This window comes from Pinus tabuliformis, chromosome 2_2 (assembly GCF_031772625.1).
Source record: "Pinus tabuliformis cultivar Carrire ecotype Pingquan chromosome 2_2, CPIR1, whole genome shotgun sequence".
NCBI classification, from domain to species: Eukaryota; Viridiplantae; Streptophyta; class Pinopsida; order Pinales; family Pinaceae; genus Pinus; species Pinus tabuliformis.
In genome coordinates this window covers 1,213,820,935-1,213,834,834 of record NC_142300.1, presented here as the reverse complement: position 1 = coordinate 1,213,834,834, position 13,900 = coordinate 1,213,820,935, and the positions used below count along the sequence as shown (strand labels likewise).

Genomic DNA, 13,900 nt, shown 5'->3' with positions numbered 1-13,900 from the left:
AGTCACTTTATACATCAACTGGGTTTATGAAGCCATCTAGGAGATGAGGGACTCCTTTATGTACTTCATATTAGAGAGGTATATTGTTTGAGGCAGATCTAGCCATTTTGTCTAAATAGATTTCACGGTTGCTAATGTTATGCATTTCTTTAAGTGACGCTTCATGCAGTTCATGTTCATAAGACAAAATTGCGTCTCTATCTTGTTTTTCGAATCAGTCTCTAAAATACTCTATTGTTCCTTTCCTTAGCTCTACTGATATGTATCAGAAATCTAGCAAAGTTCTAAACTATCGAATAAATAGTCTCCAATTAGACATGAGAAATTGTCCACACGAAATAAGTGATGCTTTTGCAAGACTAATTGCAAATTGTGTTTCTCAAACATAGGAGACATGATGACGACTAAGTGTTCAATGCAATATTATGTTTAGTAATGCAATGCAATTACAAGTCACAGAATCATAATAGCAAGTTGAACAATGAAAATGGATATAGAACAGGAAGTGATTGTGTGTACCTTTGGGACTGCAAATGTCTACTGAGCTGCTCAGACTGCTTATGTCAGTTAACATCCAATGCACAGTTTTGATACGAGAGTTCAAAATACCATTGCCAAGATAAAAAAATAACCTGCTGTACGTTAGGATTAGTCATTGTAAATGTATATCAATCCACTAACCAGTCACAGACAACTTATAATTAATCAGTGAAATCAAGAAATTAGATACTTGCATGAGTTTTCTTGTTATTATGTGTGTCAAATTTAGTGCACCTAGGCTTGTTATTATGATATTAAGTGTGGCTAGGTTCTGCAATCCAAATGACCAATACTGCATAATCAAACTAATGACAGGAATGCACCAGACCTTAGAGAAAATTTAAAAAGACCACTGTCAAGAAAATCAGTCCACTATCAGAGACAGCTAAAAATTAATCATTGACTCTATGTATGCATTCCATTGTTAAATCAATGTCAAAAATAATCATGTCCCTCGTTCAGCCAACAATCTGCACTTGGGGCTGGAAGGTACAGGGTACAAGTTGTCTTAATGGTGAACAATAGTAGCATATTATGACAATTGTGGATTTCCATAATTGTGTTTTAGCAGGAGTTCATAGTGTGACAAACAACCCTCACACCATGATATCTCAACAATGAAACAATCAAGTCATTGCTATCATTCACCTAGCTTGTCTTTGACAAGGATGATGAGGTAGGAGAGGAGGACAAATATCTTGTCACTATTCTAAATTATTGTAGGAAGGCCATGGAAATTCACAAATTTCGGTGTAAATCAATTTATGATGCTTGCATTTTTATCAAAGTAATTTTGATTGATTCTAACCCCTCCCACAAGGTAGAGGCTAGGTGAATAGCCCTGGGTTCAAGAGGATATCTAAAGGAATTATTGGCATTGACTCTATGTATGGTGTCTGCCTCTCAAAATCTCAAACTTTTGTTTACGAATCCCCAAATACTAAAAATTTGAGAACAGCTTGTGTCCGGCTCTCAAAAACTCAAACTTCTGGTTAGTTTAGCGAAGGTAAATTTTTGAAATGGTACATCTCACATCTTGCCTACTATATTGATATTTTTTACCATTCATTCAGAAATAAGAAGCAGAAGAATCCAAAGTTATTGACAGAAAACTAATCTTTCGTGTAAATATAAAGTAATTAAGGTCAGCAAAATAAAGTTTAGTTGTGAACCTTCCACACTTATATATCTCTACCAGAGCAATTCAAGAGGTTATCTAAACCAATTATTGGCATTGAATATATGTATGCATTCCATTGTTAAATCAATGTCAAAAAGAATCATGTCCCTCGTCCAACCAGCAATCTACACCTGGGGCTAGAAGGGCTGGAAGGTACAGGGTAAAAGCTGCTTTAATGGTGAACAATAGTAGCATAATATGACAATTGTGGATTTCCATAATTGAGTTTTAGTAGGAGTTCATAGTGTGATAAACAACCCTCACACCATGATATCTCAACAATGAAACAATCAAGTCATTGCTATCATTCACCTAGCTTGTCTTTGACAAGGATGAGGAGGAAGGAGAGGAGGACAAATATCTTGTCACTATTGGCTGGGTGAATAGCCCTGGGTTCAAGAGGATATCTAAAGGAATTATTGGCATTGGCTCTATGTATGGTGTTCGACTCTCAAAAACTCAAACTTATGTTTACAAATCCCCAAATACTAAAAATTTGAGAACAGCTTGTGTCTGGCTCTCCAAAACTAAAACTTCTGGTCAGTTTAGCAAAGGTAAATTTTTGAAATGGTACATCTCACATCTTGCCTACTATATTGATATTTTTCACCATTCATTCAAAAATAAGAAGCAGAAGAATCCAAAGTTCTTGACAGAAAACTCATCTTTCTTGTAAATATAAAGTAATTAAGGGCAGTAAAATAAAGTTTAGTTGTGAACCTTGCACACAAAATTATATATCCCTACCAGAGAAATTCAAGAGGTACCAATTATTGGCATTGACTCTATGTATGCATTCCATTGTTAAATCAATGTCAAAAAGAATCATGTCCCTCATTCAGCCAGCAATCTGCACCTAGGGCTGGAAGGGCTGGAGGGTACAGGGTACAAGCTGCCTTAATGGTGAACAATAGTAGCACAATATGACAATTGTGGATTTCCATAATTGAGTTTTAGCAGGAGTTCATGGTGTGACAAACAACCCTCACACCATGATATCTCAACAATGAAACAATCAAATCATTGCTATCATTCACCTAGCTTGTCTTTGACAAGGGTGAGGACGTAGGAGAGGAGGACAAATATCTTGTCACTATTCTAAATTATTGTAGGAAGGCCATGGAAACTCACAAATTTCATTGTAAATCAAATCAATTTATGATGCTTGCATTCTTATCAAAGGAATTTTGATTGATTCTAACCCCTCCCACAAGGAAGAGGCTGGGTGAATAGCCCTGGGTTCAAGAGGATATCTAAAGGAATTATTGGCATTGACTCTATGTATGCATTCCATTGTTAAATCAATGTCAAAAAGAATCAGTACATATTCTGTCATTAGCTGATAAAACAAGCTACCAGCTTGGTTTATATTACAACACATACCCTGTTATAGAGCTTAGTTTCACTAGTGTTCTCATTATTGGGATCTGTATTTGATGGACGACCAAGGTTGATGTAATCAAGAGTTCAAAATTCTATGTCATATAAAAGCAAATGGAAAAGAGTTAATTTTGAAGTGAGGAGCTACCTTCTCAAGAATTATGTGTCATAGTTGGACTAATTATCCAATAATTCCAAAGCATTGGGTACCGGGTACAAGCCGCCTTAATGGTGAACAATAGTAGCATAACATGATAATTGTGGATTTCCATAATTGAGTTTTAGCAGGAGTTCATAGTGTGACAAACAACCCTCACACCATGACCACTAACAGTCTTTTGTGATAGCATACATGAAGTTACAGGTCTGGCCCTTAACAACATTGCTAGAAAACATATAGTAAATGAATACCCCCTCCTCCCCCCTCTTTCTGTTACATGCTTTAAAGGAGGAAATCAATTTCACTCCAACCAATACAAGGATCTGCAATGACAACATTTTTTCCTTTGAAATGTTTTTTAAGAGCTCTCCATATGCTACAGGAACTGGTAGGGCCAACCTATAAATTTGAATGTTTTCTTCCCTATGTTTAAAGCATTTGGTAGTTAACAACAATTCTATGCAAAGTGGATTGACCTTCAGAAAAAACCATGTGGATAGGAAAACAAATAGTATTGATGCATACCTGTCAACTACATGCTTTGATACAAAACTACCAGGTATGTTGGAACAACAACAATTTGAACACTGTCGTGCACCCTTATGGAACAGCAAAAGAGAAGTGCTAGAAGGCTAGGGGGTGTTTGATGGCTGGGCACTCATTATCGCAGCACTGTTCAGACTTTTGGATAGAGGACTTGTGTATAGCCCATGTCAAGTTTTACATATACTTCATCACATCTTTCATTTGCTAGTACTCAGTTTCAGGTTCAGCCCAACGGTGACAGAGACTCCAAAATACACGCGTTCAGACTTTAATGTGTGCTTGTTTTGGACGTTGACCTAACATAGTGGAAAGGGCCATTGGATTAATGAAGTGCTAATGTGGCTACATTTGATATCTAATTTCACCCAGTAGCCTCATCTTGGACATGCTAGAGTAGGATAGGAAAGGAATAAGCACCTTTTAGCACTAATGTAGTATGAATAAGCTATATTTGAGCAGTATTTGATTGCAAATATCATAGGCATTGAGGGCTTGTGCCTTGCTTTGTAAAAGCCATATTTTGATGTATTTTTTGTTGGATTCACATGTACGTGGCGAGATTCTGAGGTTCTCATGCACTCCCAAGAAGAGCACATGTCCCCGAGTTCGAGCTAGTTGTTAACCATTAGTTTGCATGGGAGTAATCCTAGTGAATTTTCTCATTACCTTAGCGATTTTCATCACTAAGAGCTTTGGATGTTTGAAGGACTCATTTGTTTCCATATTATGATGGGCTAGAATATTTGATGACATATTGGTTGATGACTACTTGAAGATGAATAGGCTCTTTGTTGAAGCACCCTAGGGTTTGTGCATGTCTTTGGATTCATTCAAGTTTCTAGGCATTTTCATGGTTCCCAGGGAAGTTTACATTTCCAAAGGTAGCTTTTGGGGTAGACACTTCCCTCTTCCTTTGTCGGTTTGGTGAATATTTTGTGCCTAGATATGTTTTCCTTTGGATCCCTAGCAAAAATACAAAGTTTATCAAACCATAGTTGATCTCGTTGGTGAAGTTTATTCTTTTGAGAATTTATTTTTGTTGAACCTTGATATCCATTGTTAATCTTGATAACATGAAAGATTACTTTTCCTTTTAGGTTTTAATCTTTGAATGAAATAGACCAATTCGTAAGAGGTTTTCATTTTGATCTGGTAAGCCATTTGATTCACCTTAACTCCATTTCTCTTGTTGGATTTGGCACTGTTCTCTACTTTCTTCCATCACCTATTTTAAAACCCTAAAAGCTCCAAAACTCTATTTTACTAAGGCTACTCTTAGTGTCACTTTGTGCTCATTGTTAGGTCTTAGTAATCCTACTAGGTATTCCCCACATGAGCTGGATGATAGCTGGCCTAAAATGAATAGGATAGGTTACTGAGATGATAGTGGTGATAGTCTCAATAGTTGCCCATATTGAGATGATAGTGGTGATTGTCTTAATAGTTTTCCTTTGAATTGTGCCTTGTGGATTTTAGCTTTTGTAATTTACATGGTAATAGGCCTCATACAAAATGAAGGGTAAGAGATACTAGATATTGAGTTTGGTGCATTGACTCATTCCTTGGTTGTGAATTTGAAATTGTTAATTGAGTGAATAACATTGTCAATACCTCGGGCTTGTTTTTTGTTGTACTTTTGTGCTTATTGTCACCCCTCAAAATACAGGTCCATTTTGAGGTTTATACAAGGCATGCTAAGACCCTATTTAAAGAAAGTATTGTTTTGATGGCAAAAAATGATGCTACTATTTTCAGACTTTTTGTGGCAGCAGTAAAGGAATCATTTCTAGATTGATTGAGGTTTATCTTGCAGCACTAGTTTAGGCCTGTAATGGTTGATGAAATCTGATTGGCTAAGCTACTTATTGCAGGCCCAATAAAAGGTATGGACATGGATGGTCTGCTCTTGAATATTCATTATGCTATGGTTATGTTGAGGGTTCTATCATGTGGTTTCAAGCATTATAGCCTGGCCTATTTTCAAACATGTTCATTCCATGCAAAAGGTCTATTTCTATGTTTTCCTCTAAACAACAGTTAGTTCACACACCTGGCATGTTGAAGGATATTTTAGTGTTGGAGGTAAGGAAAAGAGTGGCTAAATGGGAGATAGATTGAGCATACAGATATCTTGTTGCAAATGGTTTCAGAGTCCAGACACAGTATTCCAAATATCTAGGTGTGACTATGTTTTCATATGGATTTTCCGGCCAAGACCACGCAATTATGCAGGAACCAATGTTCTGGAGTTCCTTAATCAACTTCTCGATATGACAAAATGAGGTTGCATTGCCTCCAAAAGCGAGAAATCCTGAAAAAAGATCGGGGGCCTAACGGACCAGAGAGCGTCAGTCAATAAGAGACGGAGGGGCAAGGATTTCGATCCATCAAGGTGAGAACCAGGTCGGATCAGGGCTTCTTCGAAAGCGTACCTTCAAGGGGAGATTTGGCGGCGCTGTAGCAAGAATCTCCAGACCTTCGAGGCAATGCGTAATCTCAGTATTAAGGTCGATCAAAGTCAAGTCAGGGGCATGTCTCGAAGCGCTTGAGGTCATCCGATGACCGAAAGCGTACCCTCGAGGACCGAAACTAATACATATTCTCCTTCAGGCTCCTAAGTGCCGGTTAGAATATAACAGTACTAATTTAGCACTCAATAGAGGCTCTATAGTCATCACTATTGTATGTAGTGCTTGCGAGAGCAAATGGTAATCGTAACTTGCGAAGGTACTACAGTTTGAGGTCCCTTCCTAACCAATCGTTTGTTTACAGACAAAAAACAACCACTGCCAAGATAAAAAAGAACGTTACGACAACCCACGCTACTAATAAAAACACAAGTTTCCCGTAGCTCAAAAACTGAAATTGTACATAGCCCAGGTAAAAAACTCAAACCCTACAGAGGCTAAAATACGCTTGTGTCCGGCTCTCAATAACTCAAACTTCTGTTTAGGAATCCCCAAATACTAAAAATTTGAGAACAGCTTGTGTCCGGCTCTCAAAAACTCAAACTTCTGGTCCAAAGTTCTCGACAAAAAACTAATCTTTCGTGTAAATATAAATTAATTAAGGTCAGCAAAATAAAGTTTAGTTGTGAACCTTCCACACAAAATTATATATCCCTACCAGAGCAATTCAAGAGGTTATCTAAACCAATTATTGGCATTGACTCTATGTATGCATTCCATTGTTAAATCAATGTAAAAAAGAATCATGTCCCTTGTTCAGCCAGAAAAAAGATCGGGGGCCTAATGGACCAGAGAGCGTCGGTCAGTAAGAGACGGAGGGGCAAGGATTTCGATCCATCAAGGTGAGAACCAAGTCAGATCAGGGCTTCTTCGAAAGCATACCTTCAAGGGGAGATTTGGCGGAGCCATAGCAAGAATCTCCAGACCTTCAAGGCAATGCGTAATCTCAGTATTAAGGTCAATCAAAGTCAAGTCAGGGGCATGTCTCGAAGCACTTGAGGTAATTTGATGACCGAAAGCATACCCTCGAGGACCGAAACTAATACATATTCTCCTTCAAGCTCTTAAGTGCCGGTTAGAATCTAACAGTATTGATTTAACACTCAACAGAGGCTCTATAGTCATCACTATTGTATGGAGTGCTTGCCACGGTAAATGGTAACCGTAACTTGCGAGGGTCCTACAGTTTGAGGTCCCTTCCTAACCAATCGTTTGTTTACAGACAAAAAAAAACCACTGCCAAGATAAAAAAGAACGTTAGGACAACTCACGCCACTGATGAAAACACAAGTTTCCCGTAGCTCAAAAACTGAAATTGTACACAGCCTAGGTAAAAAACTCAAACCCTACAGAGGCTAAAATATGTCAATACAATGTAATAACATAAACAGTACCTGATATAAACCAATGTAGTGGAGTTGAAGCAAAAATAAAAGTCGAAGTGAGGTAACCACGAAATCATTTCTAACTTTATTATATAACAACAAAAGTAACTTACACGTAGCAGATGCTGCATGCATAATGCTGAATAGAATGAAATGTGTACACAATGAATAATTAGCAGCTAACATGTACAAATGCCCTGACCTACGTTAACCTCCATCAAATCAGCGTCGCAGGTTAACCAGCACAAATATCATAGCTTCCCAAATAGATGGCTCCACCATTGCTCTTCTTGCTACCTTAGCTGCTGGCTCAAATGTTTAAACTCTTAACCAACACATAAAAATGCCCTCACTTACATTAACCTCCATCAAATCAGCCTGCAGGTTAACTAGCACAAATGTCATAGCTTCCCAAACAGATGTCAGAACCATTGCTCTTCTTGCTACCTTAGCTGTTGTCTCAAATGTTTAAACTCTTGGCTGTTTAACCGTCTAAGTTGTTTAACCATCTAAGCTCCATGCCTTGTTGGCTGTTTAACAGTCTAACCTCCCTGACTGTCAGCCCTTCCCTGACTATCAGCCCTTCCCTGCACTGTTACTATGAGATACATAGTCAGTTCCACTGCCTGTTCAGAGAGTGTCGGGACAATCTGTCCGTCAGGCTGGCATGAATGCATAGGAAGGCAAGCCTAGAGAACTTAGTTAGGAAAGCCCAAGGTAGGATTGTCCTTCATTAGCTGGACTGAGATTAGCCGCTCGACCATCCTTGCGAAGTATGGTACCTCCCTTTCAGTCTCGGTAAGCCTGCCATCACTTAGGTTTCATTTTTTTTGCCATCATTTAGATCTCGACACAGACTAGCTAAAGTTGCTTGGGCTCAAGCTGATGAGCTCAATAGGGGTTTCATAGCATGCCTACCCAGTTCCTGCATTTGTTACTGTTGGATTTACTGGTGCTGGTGCCTAGAATTGGCTCTGAAACTGGCGCCTCTAAATAGGCATTTGGAGGGGATGACTCTGCCCCCCCACCGACGAATCTGGAAGAGGCTGACAAGGAATTGGTTTCTTTCCTGTCCAGAGTTACCAGGGGGTGGGGGTAGGCACCAGCGAGATCTCCCCGGACCAGCAGCCCATGGTGCCAAGGATGCCCTATTGGCTATTTAACAGTCTAACCTTCCTGATCCTCCTCCTTCCGGCACCTCCTTCCCTTCTTCAGAGATAAATTTCCCCCCTTTATCACCCTTCCTTAGACCCCTCCTTATATCGCAAGCCGAAGAAGACCTAGAAAATCACCTTGAACCCATACCAATCTGCAAGCCGAGAAAACCACCCACCCAAATACGCCCGTACCATTGCCGACAAGAAAAGCCAAAAGGTAGGATCCTTGAGAAGTATGGTACCTCCTTGACTCTTAGCCCTTCCCTAACTATCAGCCCTTCTTGCGCTGGACCTGCTTGCTAATAGCCTGGACCTGACCTAAATTAGAACTGAGCCCTTAGATTCCGGGAAGGAAGGGCAGCAGAAAGAGGAAACCAGGAAGGGAGGGCAGCAAAAGAACACCTGCACCATGCACACCTACACCCTGCATGGACACCTACACCACCTGCATGCACATCTACACTTGCCAACCTGTAAATAAACGCTCAAACTAACATGCTCAAACTATGTTCAAACTAAAATGCCAACCTATGCTCAAACTAAAATGCCAACCTACAAAAAAACGCTCAAACTAATATGCTCAAACTATGCAAACCTGCAAACAAACGCTCAAACTAAAATGCTAGGCAAAGTAGGCAAACTAATGTTAGCATTAATATCAATTGTTTGACAGCCACTAATAATGAACTAGGTAAAGTAGGACAAACCTATGGTCCAACCTCTTCCGCCTCAGGAAGAGGCCAAATAAGATGGCAAACAAGTTTGCATTTAAAAAATTTCGTTACTCCAGCAATGCCAAACAACGTTGCATTTAAAAACTTTGGTTACCCGCCATTAATCAGCTTAAATTAATAACATAGCACCTTAAACTAATGCTATAGCAGCACATTTCGATTACTATAGTCCCTGGGCATTTCCAGATGGCAGGGACTAACAAACATTGTAGGAAGGTAGAAAAAATGGACGCGAGAGATGTTTTGACTTATTAGTAATAGAAAAAATGAGGAAAGTGAGGGAGGTGTGGTAGATTCCAGGAAATTGCGAATTGCAGCGACTAATTCTCCACTACAATTGCCAAGTTTGGAAATTTCAAATTGGAGTCATCTATTGAGTGGAGGAATTGCCCAGACGGCAAAAAGTGGCCGGAATCCAGGCAAAAAAATTTCAAAAAATCTTGTAGATGCAGTGTTTGAATTGTGTTTTTGATGGTGGAAATGGATTGAGCGTCATCAAAAATGTCTAGGACACCTAAAATTGTGAAGTTTAACAACTATAAATTGGATTTACCAAAATCCTTGCCGGATTTTCTCTAAATATAACCGAAATTTCCATAACTTTCCGAGCAATTCCTCCTACAACATTTCAAATTTATGTGCAGATAGTTATATTCAGAAGAAGAATTTTCTTCTTCTAGGCATAGTAGCTTATTAGTTTAGTTTTATAATATTGAATTTTTTTAATGAAATATATGTCGTACTCACGTAAAATTTACGGTGTCAAATTCTAGACGTATCCAATGCCTTCACCCTTGCAGCCACTGCACAGCAGATTCGGTGAAATGAGTGATGTTGTTAAGGGTGGACCAAAATAGTCAAATCTATGTGGAATACTACGGGGATTGCAAATTCTGCATGAAAAGATAAGAATTTGGGGGTCTACAACATCGAATCAAAAATATCGCAGACTTTAATCTTCTCCCTGGCTGGTACCGGACACTGGTAATGCAATTTACAAGCACCACCTTAATCATCTCACTCGCTCGTACTGGACACTGGTAATGCAATTAGTTTAAATGTTGCTATATATATTTAGAGTTGTTTTTAGCGTTATTTTTTGGAAGTTTTTTAGTGGGTGTTTTCGGTCTAATTTCTCTAAAATACTATAGAAATTTATTGAAATCACAAGCTTGATGGGTAAAGTCCAAAAAATAGCACTAAAAAAAACTCCTATATATTTTTTGAAATGAAATGAATTTTATTTAAAATTTGGTAGAGAACATGTTCACTTTACAAATAATTATCCAAACTTATGAATTTTATGAAATGAACCTGTTCACTTAACAAATAATTATCCATAATTTTTTTTTTTTTATAACCATAACATCAGATACATATTTTTTTTACCATTCTTAATAGCAATAAACATATAGTTAACAGTGGTCATATGTAATATTGTTATTTTTTTTTATTGCGCATTACCATAGGTTGGGTTGGGTAACCATTTGTGGTTCCAACTCAACTCTAAACACCTCACCTACCGCCGATACACTTGAGATTTCTCGATGCTTCCGACGTTGTTCTCCAAGTGATATGCAGCTTGACAGATGGGCTTCTCACCATGCTTGATCTCACTCAGGTTCATCCAACAACTCCTGTTTATTGTTTGGACTTTAGGGTAACTACCCCGAGGATAGCCCAGGAGAGAAGTCATTTGGTTCATTTCCGCTGCAAGGAGGCGGCTCTGCAAGTGGTATTCTGTTGGACGATCGTTTCCAATTTCTTGGAGGATAATTAACTGACTCAGTATAGGGTATGATTTCGATCCTAATGTGTTAACTTCTCAGCAGTTCTATTTCTTTGTTTTCTTCCCTGAGATCTCAACTAATCCCGACGAGGATTTTATTGAGATGGTGGCAGGAAAGATTGTTACGCTCACAGTGTCCGACCATCCGAGCTACAAGGCTTCGCAAAGTTCGCGGTAAGCTCATCATAATGTTGACTGTTAACTCCTTTCGCCATGCGGAATGTAAATCTTGTTCTTGTAGCAGCAACCAACCCAGAATACAACACTTCGCCTTTCGGTCGACTCAGGTACGGTGAGGGTTTACTTAAATCTTTAATCGACTGTCAAATTTCCTTGATTTTCTTGCACAAATTTTACAAACCCTAACTCAGTTCTTCTGGCCATAGCAGGGATTTCTACAGAGGCTTCGACCACGCCCTTCGAGAGTCAGTTCGAAGGATAGAATGAAGCTCTAGCTAATGACACCTCCAGGTTGGCATTCGGAGTGAATTTCCCAAACTCTGCTTAAAGGATCCCTATTCAAGGAATGGTAGTTGTTATTAATCATTGTGCTTTGATAATTATGTCAACTCAAAAACACGTCAAGCAAAGAAAGCGAAGTTGGATCAATACTTTGTATGAAGGGAACAAGTGTTTCCTGGACAAGTGTTGAAACTTTTAAAAATTTTGGCAATGTGAAAAAGATGACACTTACCATACTAATTGATTTAGGAAACATGCATACTTATCAATCTGAATAAGGCATTCAAATTTCAAACAAAAATTGTGTTTGCCAATTAAAACAATTTCAAGTGATTTGAAACACAAAGGCTTTGGATCACACATTAAGAAATGTTACAAGGTTCCATTAACCAAGGGACAAGAGACTAAACTTTTCTGGGCTATTTGACCAAGGTTGACCGCAAACTTTGACCACAGTTGACCGCAGATTTGTTGAAGTTTGACCGCAGGTTCTATCTCTCCTTTGACCAAGCTTTTGGAGGCTGCTTTGACAGGGTTTGACTAAGGAAAGAAGGCTGAGTTCTTTAACTGTTTGATCAAGCTTTTTGAAGGTAGATTTGACCACTGACCAAGACTGGTTAGGGCATCTTTGACTGTTGTTGACTTTGACAAGAATTGCAGACTTTAACTATCAATCAGATTTGACTTTTAGGCTCATCTTTGATTGTATATTGATTGGTTAATATTGATTGGACTTTGACTCATCGTTGGTGTACTTGGATATTGTATCTCTCTGCTGAAATTTTAATGAAAATCTAATAGAAGAAGAATTTGGAAAGTGTTTACCCCTTGTGGAGTTTTTTCCTTGGTCTTTGACCAAACCACTATGTCTATTGTTCTTGGGAGTCTTCTATTGCGCATTTGATTTACTATTCCATCTACAATTGTTTACTGTTGTTGGAATATTTAACTAGATTAGAAATTGATTTCTAATTGAAGAATAATTGGAATAAGTGATTATGTTAAGCATAAAACACTGGAAAATTAACATGGTATCAGAGTTGAAGTGAAGACAAGCCCAAGGAGGCAAGAGAAAGAGAAATCACTAATTTGGAAGATACCATATCTGCTGCTGAAGAATATTTGATTTTGCCAAGATGTCTATTTCATATTTCAAGATTGAAGAGAAGCTAAATGACTCATCTAACTATGTTGTAGGAGGACTAGGTTGGAAGTGACTTTGGATGAAAATGATGTTTTGGAATATGTTAAAGGAAAAGTTCTTGTGCCTCCGGAGAATGCTTCCGCTGTTGTCAAAGCCAAATATAAGAAAGGTAAGGTCAAGGCCGAGAAAATTATTATTGATTCCTTGAGAGATCATCTGATTACTTATATTGCTAAATTGAATAAGTCCAAAGAAATGTATGATAAGTTGGTTGGGATGTATGAGGTCCTCCCTTTGAAGAATCATCTCAAGGACATTAAGATGAACAAGGGAGAAACTACGCAGTCATACTTTATGTGGATATCCCAACTCAAGGATCAACTAGCATCTGCTGGAGAAACTACATCTGACAGAGAACTTGTACTCATTGCACTTGGAGGTCTTCCTCCGATTTGGGAGACATTCATTACTACCATAAGCAACAATGACAGGTTTCCTTCATTTGATGAACTTGTTGGCAAGTGCACTCAAGAAGAGACTAGGATCATTTCTAAAGGAAAGATTCAAAAGCACGAAGAAGGAGAGCAACAAGTGCACTCAAGAAGAGACTAGGATCATTTCTAAAGGAAAGATTCAAAAGCATGAAGAAGGAGAACCCTTTGCATTTACTACTCAAGACAAGAAGAAGAAAGGAAGAGGGAGACCATCTAATTAAAAAAAAGTTGCACCAGTATTGTTTAGTCAATTTAGTGTCCTAAATTGCTTGCATAAATTATCAACCGAGGTTTGTAAACTGATGAAGTGTGGTGCACAATATGTTCTTAGTTAACCTTTTCTTACTTCGTTGTTTTGTATTTTATGTTGTTTTGGGGGTTTTCATTCCTTGATGTCTAAGAATGTTCAACCTAAAACTATGAGAAGATTTAAGTGAATCTAAAGAAATGTTCCTAAGTTA

At 38.4% G+C, this 13,900-nt stretch overlaps 1 long non-coding RNA gene across 1 annotated transcript; it reads left to right on the top strand.

The window, feature by feature from the left end:
* The first annotated feature begins 11,167 nt into the window (after window positions 1-11,167).
* LOC149197860 (uncharacterized) lies at window positions 11,168-12,010 on the top strand. The gene is made up of 3 exons (XR_016254236.1): window positions 11,168-11,345; window positions 11,453-11,626; window positions 11,729-12,010. It is a non-coding gene; the product is annotated as an uncharacterized LOC149197860 (long non-coding RNA).
* The last annotated feature ends 1,890 nt before the right edge of the window (window positions 12,011-13,900 follow it).